Genomic DNA, 13,816 nt, shown 5'->3' with positions numbered 1-13,816 from the left:
AGTCCCTTTTCATTCAGACGCCGACGGATAGTACGGGTTGACACTGTTGTACCCTCGGACTGCAGGGCAGCTTGAACTTGTTTGGATGTTAGTCGAGGTTCTTTATCCAACATCCGCACAATCTTGCGTTGAAATCTCTTGTCAATTTTTCTTTTCCGTCCACATCTAGGGAGGTTAGCCACAGTGCCATGGGCTTTAAACTTCTTGATGACACTGCGCACAGTAGACACAGGAACATTCTGGTCTTTTGAGATGGACTTGTAGCCTTGAGATTGCTCATGCTTCCTCACAATTTGGTTTCTCAAGTCCTCAGACAGTTCTTTGGTCTTCTTTCTTTTCTACATGCTCAATGTGGTACACACAAGGACACAGGACAGAGGTTGAGTCTACTTTAATCCATGTCAACTGGCTGCAAGTGTGATTTAGTTATTGCCAACACCTGTTAGGTGCCACAGGTAAGTTACAGGTGCTGTTAATTACACAAATTAGAGAAGCATCACATGATTTTTCGAACAGTGCCCATACTTTTTTCCACCCTCTTTTTTATGTTTGGTGTGGAATTATATCCAATTTGGCTTTAGGACAATTATTTTTGTTTTTTTTTATTTAAGACAAATTAAATGAAGATAATAATACCAAAGAATTTGTGTTTGCAATCATTTTCTGGAAGAAACTGAGTATTATCTGACAGAATTGCAGGGGTGTCAATACTTTTGGCCACAACTGTATGTCTCCAAAAATTAAGATCTTTGTTCCTGTGAGCATTTGTAAACATTATGCTGGCTTTTTATGCTTCTTTTGGAGTAATTATTATTATTATTTATTTAAATAGCACCATTGATTCCTTGGTACTGTACATGAGAAGGGGTTGTTAGGGTTGCTGATCACACTAAATATAAAATATAAGAAAGTGAGATCGCAACCCGGGGTCCACCGTGCAGAGATGGTAACCTGCTGCTCGGTAATGGCTGAGTACCAACTGAACACCGGCGGGTTATCCACTGACCCGATGTGTACAGGAGCGAACTCTGTTACTTCACAGAGCCGCTGAAACAAATGCCAGAGCCTGTTAACTGCACAGGACTCGGCAGGGGGAGCGGTAGTGTAGAGGCACAGGACTCTGCCCCAAGGACACAGGGTTAGAGTCCCTCTAGCCCCATTAGCGTTCAGCACAGCAAATGCGATGCCTGGACAAAGTGACTAACCGCTCCAACAGCATGCAGCACCGCCCTGGCGGACGCCACTGACCAGCCTAAGCTAGAGCTGGAAAGCGCACTATCTGCGCACGGCACCGCACTGACGGACGCTGCTGTATAAGCGGTACAGTGGTGCCTTATGCAGATTGGCACACACTGGCGCTAACGTGTGAGAGGAGCTGGGAGCACTGCGGCGCAAAGCAGTGCCACTACTCGGCGCTGACTCTAACTCTAAAACCCTATAACAAGCACAACCAGAGGGAGGGAGTCATAAGGAGTCAGTCACCAGTCTCATGCACCCATCATCACACATACCACTAGCCATCTGAGTCTATATTAGCGCATGCCCAACCGGCCATGCGAGTGTTTCATAGCGGCGACCTTCCGGGACCTTCCCCATGGTCCAATTGGAACAGGCACCTGAGCATGTGACCCCCTGAACTCCACTGGGAGGTTGAGCCACGGGCATGCTCAGTGGAGCGAAAAAGGGACTTAGTCCCAGGAGCTGCTCGCCGCTGGCTAGTGCAGGCTGCTATCGCTGAACCAGGGATGGCAGCAGCAACCAACCCGACAGCACTAGCTTGAGCAAGGCACCGGGAACAAAGTCTTTGCTGAGTAGGATCCTCTGCGGCTGGAACTGAATGGGAGACCGCAGAAGGCAAGGCTCAGAATTCCTCCTGTGCAGAGGGAGAAATCCGACGCCTAACATTATCCTCCCTCCTAGGGCCCCCTCCCTCCTGCGCCTCGCTATGCTCAAAGGCCGCAATAAGCGGGGAGCACGAATATTCTCCACAGGTTCCCAGGTCCTATCCTCTGGCCATGATCCTTCCAGTCCACTAGGTAATACCTTTGGCCATGTACCATCTTACACCCCACGATGGTGTTCAGCTCTTACTAGCCTGATGTCCCAGTAGATGACTCAGAAAACCGGGACATGTGAAAGGGCTTAAGAAGGGACACGTGGAAGGTGTCGGTGATACCCAGATGTGGAGGAAGGACCAGACGGTAGACCACAAGGTTAACCTGCTCAAGGACCTTGAAGGAACCTATGAAGCGAGGCGCGAACTTAGTGGACTCGACCCGCAGCCTGATGTTACGAGTGGAGAGCCACACCCGGTCATCCTGCCTGGCCAAGACAAAGTGTTGTAGATATGTGACCAGAGTCTGGATGGCCCTCTCTACCAACCCGGTCGTCTCAGGGTGATAGGCCGAGGAGAGATTCAGCTCAATACTGAGCAGGTGACATAGCTCTCTCCAAAACCGAGATGCGAACTGGGGAATCCGGTTGCTGACAATCTTGTCCGGCATGCCATGTAGGCGGAAGACATGCTTAATGAACAACGCTGCCAGGCCCCGTGCAGAAGGCAACGGTGAAAGTGGCACCAGGTGCACCATCTTAGAGAAATGGTCGGTGACAACCCAAATGACCATGCTGCCACTGGACTTGGGCAGTCCCACCACAAAGTCCATACCAACCATCTCCCAGGGCCTGTCAGCTGCTGGTAGGGGGTAAAATAGCCCAGAGGGCCGCTGCTGAGGAGACCTATTCTGGGCATAAGAGACACACGCCCGAATATAGTCCATGACGTCACGGGCCATATGCGGCCACCAGTACGTCCACACCAGAAGTTCGGGGGTCCGTTTTTTTCCAAAATGTCCACCCACCCTGGACGAGTGTGCCCAAGAGAGGACCTCCGGTTGCAGACGGGCGGGGACAAAAATCTTGCCCGGAGGTACAGACTCAAGGGCAACTGGAGCCACGGTCCTCAGGCTCTAGGATGGGACAATCAGCCGAGGCTCCTCCTCCTCCTTCGATGACACCACGGAGCGAGAAAGAGCATCGGCACGGATGTTCTTCTCCCCGGAGAGAAAATGTATGCTAAAGTGGAACCGGGAGAAGAACAGGGACCATCTGGCCTGGCGAGAGTTCAGCCACTGGGCTGTCTGCAAATACACCAAATTCTTATGGTCAGTGAACACCTGGAAAGGGTGGCGAGCCCCCTCCAGGAGGTGTCTCCACTCCAAAAAGGCCAACTTCATCACTAGCAACTCCCTGTCCCCAATGGAATAATTCCTCTCCGTCGGTGTGAAGGTCTTGGAGAAAAAGAAGCATGGCTGCTTCCGACCTTGTGTGTCCTTCTGGTAAAGGACCGCTCCAGCACCGACGGAAGAGGCATCCACCTCTAGAACAAAGGGTTTATTTACATCGGAGCAATGTAGAATGGGAACGCTAGCGAAATGGGACTTAATGGAGGAGAAGGCCTTGGAGACAGGTCCCGACCACAACTTGGGATTTGCTCCCTTCTTGATGAGGGCCACCAAGGGGGCTACCAAAGTCGAGAAGTGGGGGATGAATTGGCGATAGTAATTTATGAACCTCATAAAGCGCTGCACCGCTTTGAGAGAATGGGACTCCTGCCAATCCATCACCGCCTGTAGCTTGGCAGGATTCATGGCCAATCCCTGGGCTGAGATGATATAGCCCAGGAAAGGCAAGGACTCCTGCTGCTCAAACACACACTTCTCCAACTTGGCATAGAGGGAGTTTGCCCGGAGGAGGTTATAAACTTTGCAAACATCTCTCCGGTGGGAGTCAATATCTGGAGAGTAGATGAGAATATCATCCAGATAGACTACTACCAAGGTGGTAAGCATATCCCGGAAGATATCGTTCACAAAGTCTTGGAAGATGTCTGGAGCATTACAGAGCCCGAAGGGCATCACCAGGTATTAATAGTGCCCATCCCTGGTGTTAAATGCCGTCTTCCATTCATCCCCCTCACGGTTGTGAATCAGGTTGTAAACCCCCCCGCAGATTGAGTTTGGTAATCACTCTCGCTCTCCATAATCTATCAAACAGCTCCGATATCAGGGGCAGAAGGTACTTATTCTTAACGGTGATGGTGTTAAGACCCTTGTAATCGATGCAGGGACATAGTTCTCCGTTCTTCTTCTGGACAAAGAAGAATCCCGCCCCTGCTGGCGACACCGACTTCCTAATGAATCCCCTTGCCAGATTCTCCCTGATATACTGAGACATGGCCTCTGTCTCCGGGAGAGAAAGAGGATAGACTCAACCCCGAGGATGCTCAGCACCAGGCAAGAGTTCAATAGGACAGTCGTAGGGGCGATGGGGCGGAAGAGTCTCAGCTGCCCACTTGGAGAACACGTCTGCATACTGTTGATAGTGTGTGGAAAGAGAGGAAAGATCTGCGGGGACTTCGGTAGGAGCAACCTGAACGCACTCCCTCTGGCATCTACCCTTACAGGCTTTACCCCAATCGAGAATCCTCCCTGAGGACCACTCTATATGGGGAGAGTGGAACTGTAACCAGGGAACCCCTAAAAGGACCAGATCGATACCCTCGGGCATAATGAGGAGGGATATCGTCTCCTGATGAGACGGAGACACCGAGAGTATCAATGGGGCGGTCTGGTGGGTAATTTGTGAGGGTAGAGTGGCTCCGTTCACCACCCTGACGATGACTGGCTAGGCCATCATAACCAGGGGTATTGCATGCCGTTGAGCGAAGGCAGAAGACATTAAATTGCCCTCCGCTCCAGAGTCCACGCAAACCTCCACCGCCAGAGTGGATGAACCAACCTCAAGCATTCCCTTAAAGGTCAGCTTGGAGGAAAACACCGCTGATTCTAGTGAGCCCCCTCCTATGACCATATGACCACTAGAGGCGAGCGTTTTCCCGACCCCTGTGGGCACCATTTGGCAAGGTGACCAGACTGCCGGCAAACATGACAGAGCACAGGTGCTCGAGCGGACCGGGACCTGAATCCCATGCGAGGAGCCCCCAAGGCCCCCTGAGGCTCGGACACCCGGTCGGGAGATTCCAGAGGTTTAGCAACACTAGGTGCAAACCTAAACCTCTGCCTACACTGGGCCCGCTCCAAACCTCACTCGACGAAGCGAAGGTCTATGCAGGTAGAGACAATAATAAGCTCCTCCAGTGTGGTGGGAATCTCCCTGGTGGACAGGGCGTCCTTCACGTGGTCAGCCAGACCTCTCCAGAACACAGGGATGAGGACCTTATCTGGCCACTCCAGCTCAGAGACCAGGGTCCGGAACTGGATGGCATATTGGCTGACCAAGGATGAGCCCTGTGACAGTGCCAGCAGCTGGAGCGCGGTATCATGGGTGACTCGCGGTCCCAGGAAGACCTGCTTCAGAGTAGCCAAGAACTGCGAGGCACGCTGCACCACATGATCAACACGCTACCACAGCGGTGTGGCCCACTCCAAAGCCTTGCCCGACAAGAGGGAAATTACAAATCCCACCTTAGCCCGCTTGGAGGGGAATCGAGCAGCCAGCAGCTCAAGCTGAATAGCACACTGGTTGACAAAACCCCTACAAGAAACACCATCGCCCGAGAACTTTTCGGGCAGTGGAAGGCGAGACAAAGTCGGGGTAGGGATGGCAGTGGTCACACGGGAGGCAGCCTCTGTAGCTGCCTGAACAGCGACCGCGGTAAGATCCACAGCTGAGGCTGAGCGCTCGAGAGCCGCCAACCTGCCCTCCAGTTGCTGGATGTACCGCTGCAGTCGCTGCTCGTCCGCCATTACGAGCCGGACCCTGGCGCTAATATACTGTTAGGGTTGCGGATTGCACTAAATATAAAATATAAGAAGTGTGATTGCAACCCGGGGTCCACCGTGCAGAGATGGTAACCTGCTGCTTGGTAATGGCGGAGTACCATCTGAACACCGGCGGGTTAACCACTGACCCGGTGTGTACAGGAGTGAACTCTGTTACTTCTCTGAGCCACTGAAACAAATGCCAGAGCCTGTTAACTGCACAGGACTCGGCAGGGGGAGCAGTAGTGTAGAGGCACAGGACTCTGCCCCAATGACACAGGGTTAGAGTCCCTCTAGCCCCATTAGCGTTCAGCACTGCAACTGCGATGCCTGGAGATAACCGCTCCAACAGCATGCAGCGCCGCTCTGGTGGACGCCACTAACCAGCCTAAGCTAGAGCTGGAAAGCACACTATCTGCGCATGGCGCCTCAATGACGGACGCTGCTATATAAGCGGTACAGTGGTGCCTTATGCAGATTGGCACACACTGGCGCTAACGTGTGAGAGGAGCTGGGAGCATTTCGGAGCAAGGCAGTGCCACTACTCGGCGCTGACTCTAACTCTAAACCCTATAACAAGCACAACCAGAGGGAGGGAGTTATAAGGAGTCAGTCACCAGTCTCATGCATCCATCATCACACATACCACTAGCCATCTGGGTCTACACTAGCGCATGGCCAAGCGGCCATGCAAGTCTTTCATAGCGACGACCTTCTGGGACCTTCCCCGTTGTCTAATCGGAACAGGCACGGGACCTGAGCATGTGACCCCTGAACTCCACTGGGAGGCTGAGCCACGGGCATGCTCAGTGGAGCGAAAAAGGGACTTAGTCCCAGGAGCTGCTCGCCGCTGGCTAGTGCAGGCTGCTGTAGCTGAACCAGGGATGGCAGCAGCAACCAACTCAACAGCACTAGCTTGAGCAAGGCACCGGGAATGACGTCTTTGCTGAGCAGGCTCCTCTGCAGCCGGGACTGAATGAGAGACCGCAGAAGGCAAGGCTCTGGATTCCTCCTGTGCAGAGGCAGGAACCCGATGCCTAACAGGGGTTACATTAAAATACAAATATCACTTACAGTAAATAAACTAACAATAGTAGACTGGTACAGAGGGAAAAGGACCCTGCCCTTGCAGACTTACATTCTGCAGTATTATGGGGAAGGAGACAGTAGGTCGGGGGGTATCTTTGGCCCCGTAGTGGTGAGGAGGTGAGGTGGTAATTGCAGGTTGCAAGCTTAATTGAAAAGATGGGTTCATGCTCCGCCTGAAGGATTCGAATGTGGTTGATAGTTGGACGTGTTGAGGCATTGAATTCTAGAAAATGGGGGATATTCGGGAGAAGTCTTGAATGCCATTAGGTGAGGAGTAAATAAGTATGGAGAAGAGAAGGAGGTCTTGGGAGGACCGGAAATTACGTGAGGGGAGATATCGGAAGACTAGTTCGGATATATATGGAGGAGAAAGGTTATGGATGGCTTTGTAGATCAGTGTTAGTAGTTTGAAATGGATACGCTGGGAAATTGGGAGCCAGTGAAGGGATTTGCAAAGGGGGAAAGCAGGAGTGTAGCGAGGAGAGAGATTAATTAGTTGGGCAGCAGAGCTAAGAACGGACTGGAGAGATGCGAGAGTGTTAGAAGGTAGGTCACGGAGGAGGATGTTGTAGTAGTCGAGGCAGGAGGTGATTAGGGCATGCATAAGCATTTTGGTGGAGTGAGGTTTGAGGAAAGGACGGATTCTGGACATATTTTTGAGCTTAAGGCGACAGGAGGTGGGAAGAGCTTGGATGTGCGGTTTGATGGACAGGGCAGAGTCAAGGGTTACTCCGAGGCAGCAGATTTCCGGGACAGGGGAAAGTCTGATGTAATTTATTGTGATAGATAGATCACGAAGGGATATGTGAGATGGAGGAAAGATAATTAGTTCAGATTTGTCCACATTGAGCTTGAGGAAGTGAGAGGAGAAGAAGGAGGATATGGTTGATAGATGCTCTGGGATTCTGGACAGCAGAGAGGTGACATCTGGGCCAGAGAGGTAGATCTGCGTTTCATCAGCATATAGATGGTACTGGAAGCCATAGGACTTCATGAGTTGTCCCAGGCCAAGGGTATACATGGAGAAGAGTAGGGGTCCTAGGACAGAGTCTTGAGGGGCACCAACAGAGCGAGGATGGGATGAGGAGATAGTGTGGGAGTAGGAAACGCTAAATGTGCGTTTGGTAAGGTATGAGGAGATTCAGGATAGGACAAGGTCTTTGACACCAAAGGAAGAGAGGATCTGTAGTAAGAGGCAGTGGTTAACTGTGTCGAAGGGCGAGGACAGGTCTAGAAGGAGAAGTATAGAGAATTGTCTGTTAATTTTGGCTGTAAATAAGTCATTATTAAGTTTGATCAAGGCAGTTTCAGTGGAATTGTGGAGACGGATTGTATGTCTTGAGTAATGGCTTCTTACTGGCAGAGTGGCCTTTCAGCCTATGTTGATACAGTACTCGTTTTGCTGTGGATATTGACACAATCTTACCAGCTTCCTCCATCATCTTCACAAGGTCTTTTGATTTTGTCTATAGGTTGATATGCACATGTCGGACTAAAGCACGTTCATCTCTGGGACACAAAACCCATCTCCTTCCTGAGAGGTGTGATATCAGGGCATTCCCACCATGTTTGTACTTACATATAATTGTTTGTACAGATGAACGAGGCACCTTCAGGTATCTTGAAATTGTACCCAAGGATGACCCACAGTTACCAGTGTTAGCCTTATTTCTTCAGGCTTTGAACTAATGATTTATTACAATTGTATAGGGATTATTCCTCACTTTATGCACGGTTAACACATTTATGTGATGGTGTGTATTTTCCACACTTTGGCATGCTGTTTACATGGACCAAGGGTCGCTACTTAAATCAATACTTAGTGTGGAGTATATAGCTGCAGATGGTTTGCTCTATTATGAGCTTTGTGCAATCTGTCTATGTGTCACATGTGTGACCATTTTTTAATGTTTTTAACATATTTCGTGTCTGTTCTTCTGTGTTGATTAAAATTTGAATTTTTATGCTACTTCCTACCTAGGGTGATCCCCTATTTGTGGCCTATTTCTTTTTTCTTCTCGTAAATTGTACCCTGCACAGTAACAGGACTTCCCTTTTGTTCCCTACATGGAAAACCGTTTCCTAAAAAGTAAATTATATTACAGTAGTAATAATGTCCCTAACTGGACCCTAAAGAAATTATGTTCCCCATTTGTCACCATAAACTAATATATCATGTGCCTCATTCTGGCCCTCGAACAGTAATTAAGTCCTTCATCCTGGCCCCCTTTATTTAATAATCTCACCCAGCATGGCCCCCTATATTTTATAATATGCACCAGCCTGGCCCCCTATGTCCCTTGTCCTGCCTGGCCCCCAGATATCCATCCCGCTTCCCCAGCTATACATACTGGCCCACATATGTCCCATGTCCTGCCTCACCATATATCTCTCCTGGACCCCCATATATAATTCCGGGTCCCTTGTCCTGATCCCCCCATATATACAGCATCCTGCTCCCCCCATATATATGCTTCCTGGTCTCTTGTACTTGCCCCCCATATATCCATCCTGGCCCCACATATATATCCATCGTGGCCCCTTCCTCATATATCCATCCTGCCCCCATATATATGCTTCCTGGTCTCTTGTACTGCCCCCCCAATATAACCATCCTGCCCCCATATATATGCATCCTGCCCCCTCCCCCATAAATCCATCTAGGTCCCCCATATATATGCATCCTGGTTGTACTATATATATATATATATATATATATATATATGCATCCTGGCTCCCCATATATCCATCCTGGTCTCTTGGCCTACCCCCCTCCCCCATAAATCCATCTTGGCCCCCCATATATGCATTCTGGCCCCCTCATACATATCCATCCTGCCCCCCATCCGTATATCCATCCTACCACCCATATATCCATCCTGGCCCCCCCATATAAATGCATCCTGGTCCCTTGTCCTGCCCCCATAAATCCATCCTGCCCCCCGTATGTGTATCCATCCTGGCACCCCGTATGTGTATCCATCCTGGCCCCTTGTCCTGCCCCTGGACCCCATGTTTATCCATCCTGGCCACCCCCGTATGTGTATCCATCCTGGTCACCTCCATATGTGTATCCATCCTGACGACCCCCGTATGTGTATCCATTATGGCCATCCCCGTAAGTGTATTCATCCTGGCCACCCCCGTATGTGTATCCATCCTGGCCCCCTTCCCCCGTATGTGTATCCATCCTGGCACCTTCTCCCGTATATATCCATCCTGGGCTCCTTCCTCCGTATATATAGATATCCATCCTGGCCCCTTCCCCCTGTATATATATCCATCCTGGGCCCCTTCCCCCTGTATATATATACATCCTGACCCCTTCCACCCATATTTATATCCATCCTGTGCCCCTTCCCCCTGTATATATATCCATCCTGGCCCCTTTCCCCGTATATATATCCATCCTGGCCCCTTCCCCCTGTATATATATCCATCCTGGCCCCTTCCCCCATATATATATCCATCCTGGCCCCTTCCCTCCGTATATATATCCATCCTGGCCTCTTCCCCCATATATATATCCATCCTGGCCCCTTCCCCCCCATATATATATCCATCCTGGCCCCTTCCCCCCCGTATATATATATCCATCCTGGCCCCTTCCCCCATATATATATATACATCCTGGCCCCTTCCCCCGTATATATATCCATCCTGGCCCCTTCCCCCCGTATATATATCCATCCTGGCCCCTTCCCCCCATATATATATCCATCCTGGCCCCTTCCCCCATATATATATCCATCCTGGCCCCTTCCCTCCGTATATATATCCATCCTGGCCTCTTCCCCCATGTATATATCCATCCTGGCCCCTTCCCCCCATATATATATCCATCCTGGCCCCTTCCCCCAGTATATATATATCCATCCTGGCCCCTTCCCCCCCATATATATATCCATCCTGGCCCCTTCCCCCATATATATACCCTCATATATATATATCCATCCTGGCCCCTTCCCCCTGTATATATATCCATCCTGGCCCCTTCACCCTGTATATATATATCCATCCTGGCCCCTTTACCCTGTATATATATATCCATCCTAGCCCCTTTACCTTGTATATATATCCATCCTGGCCCCTTCCCCCATATATATATATATCCATCCTGGCCCCTTCCCCCCGTATATATATCCATCCTGGCCCCTTCCCCCATATATTTATCCATCCTGGCCCCTTCCCCTCCGTATATATATATCCATCCTGGCCCCTTCCCCGTATATATATCCATCGTGTCCCCTTCCCCCCGTATATATATCCATCCTGGCCCCTTCCCCCATATATATATCCATCCTGGCCCCTTCACCCTGTATATATATATCCATCCTGGCCCCTTTACCCATACATATATCCATCCTGGCCCCTTCCCCCCGTATATATATCCATCCTGGCCCCTTCCCCTGTATATATATCCATCCTGGCCCCTTCCCCCATATATATATATCCATCCTGGCCCCTTCCCCCCGTATATATATCCATCCTGGCCCCTTCCCCCCATATATATATATCCATCCTGGCCCCTTCCCCCCATATATATATCCATTCTGGCCCCTTCCCCCCATATATATATCCATTCTGGCCCCTTCCCCCCGTATATATATCCATCCTGGCCCCTTCCCCCATATATATCCATCCTGGCCCCTTCCCCCATATATATATCCATCCTGGCCCCTTCCCCCCCGTATATATATCCATCCTGGCCCCTTCCCCCAGTATATATATATCCATCCTGGCCCCTTCCCCCCATATATATATATCCATCCTGGCCCCTTCCCCCCATATATATACCCTGATATATATATCCATCCTGGCCCCTTCCCCCTGTATATATATCCATCCTGGCCCCTTCACCCTGTATATATATATCCATCCTGGCCCCTTTACCCTGTATATATATATATCCATCCTGGCCCCTTCCCCCCGTATATATATCCATCCTGGCCCCTTCCCCCATATATTTATCCATCCTGGCCCCTTCCACTCTGTATATATCCATCCTGGCCCCTTCCCCCATATATTTATCCATCCTGGCCCCTTCCACTCTGTATATATCCATCCTGGCCCCTTCCCCCATACATATATCCATCCTGGCCCCTTCCCCCCCGTATATATTTCCATCTTGGCCCCTTCCCCCGTATATATATATCCATCCTGGCCCCTTCCCCCATATATATATCCATCCTGTCCCCTTTCCCCATATATATATCCATCCTGGCCCCTTCCCCCCGTATATATATCCATCCTGGCCCCTTCCCCCTGTATATATATCCATCCTGGCCCCCTTCCCCCCCGTATATATATCCATCCTGGGCCCCTTCCCCCCATGTATATATCCATCCTGGGACCCTTCCCCCCGTATATATATCCATCCTGGGCCCCTTCCCCGTTTATATATCCATCCTGGCCCCTTCCCCCTGCATATATCCATCCTGGCCCCTTCCCCCTGTATATATATCCTTCCTGGCCCCTTCCCCCTGTATATATATCCATCCTGGCCCCTTCCCCCATATATATATCCATCCTGGCCCCTTCCCCCCATATATATATCCATTCTGGCCCCTTCCCCCCGTATATATATCCATCCCGGCCCCTTCCCCCAGTATATATATCCATCCTGGCCCCTTCCCCCATATATATCCATCCTGGCCCCTTCCCCCATATATATATCCATCCTGGCCCCTTCCCCCCCGTATATATATCCATCCTGGCCCCTTCCCCCAGTATATATATATCCATCCTGGCCCCTTCCCCCCATATATATATATCCATCCTGGCCCCTTCCCCCCATATATATACCCTGATATATATATCCATCCTGGCCCCTTCCCCCTGTATATATATCCATCCTGGCCCCTTCACCCTGTATATATATATCCATCCTGGCCCCTTTACCCTGTATATATATCCATCCTGGCCCCTTCCCCCCGTATATATATCCATCCTGGCCCCTTCCCCCATATATTTATCCATCCTGGCCCCTTCCACTCTGTATATATCCATCCTGGCCCCTTCCCCCATATATTTATCCATCCTGGCCCCTTCCACTCTGTATATATCCATCCTGGCCCCTTCCCCCATACATATATCCATCCTGGCCCCTTCCCCCCGTATATATTTCCATCTTGGCCCCTTCCCCCGTATATATATATCCATCCTGGCCCCTTCCCCCATATATATATCCATCCTGTCCCCTTTCCCCATATATATATCCATCCTGGCCCCTTCCCCCCGTATATATATCCATCCTGGCCCCTTCCCCCTGTATATATATCCATCCTGGCCCCCTTCCCCCCCGTATATATATCCATCCTGGGCCCCTTCCCCCCATGTATATATCCATCCTGGGACCCTTCCCCCCGTATATATATCCATCCTGGGCCCCTTCCCCCTGTATATATATCCTTCCTGGCCCCTTCCCCCTGTATATATATCCATCCTGGCCCCTTCCCCCATATATATATCCATCCTGGCCCCTTCCCCCCATATATATATCCATTCTGGCCCCTTCCCCCCGTATATATATCCATCCCGGCCCCTTCCCCCAGTATATATATCCATCCTGGCCCCTTCCCCCATATATATCCATCCTGGCCCCTTCCCCCATATATATATCCATCCTGGCCCCTTCCCCCCCGTATATATATCCATCCTGGCCCCTTCCCCCAGTATATATATATCCATCCTGGCCCCTTCCCCCCATATATATATATCCATCCTGGCCCCTTCCCCCCATATATATACCCTGATATATATATCCATCCTGGCCCCTTCCCCCTGTATATATATCCATCCTGGCCCCTTCACCCTGTATATATATATCCATCCTGGCCCCTTTACCCTGTATATATATATCCATCCTGGCCCCTTCCCCCCGTATATATATCCATCCTGGCCCCTTCCCCCATATATTTATCCATCCTGGCCCCTTCCACTCT

The sequence above is a fragment of the Dendrobates tinctorius genome, unplaced genomic scaffold, assembly GCF_039654945.1.
Source record: "Dendrobates tinctorius isolate UK_male_01 unplaced genomic scaffold, ASM3965494v1 ptg000158l, whole genome shotgun sequence".
NCBI classification, from domain to species: domain Eukaryota; kingdom Metazoa; phylum Chordata; class Amphibia; order Anura; family Dendrobatidae; genus Dendrobates; species Dendrobates tinctorius.
The sequence above is the reverse complement of the archived record's forward strand: the minus strand, read 5'-3'. Positions refer to the sequence as shown.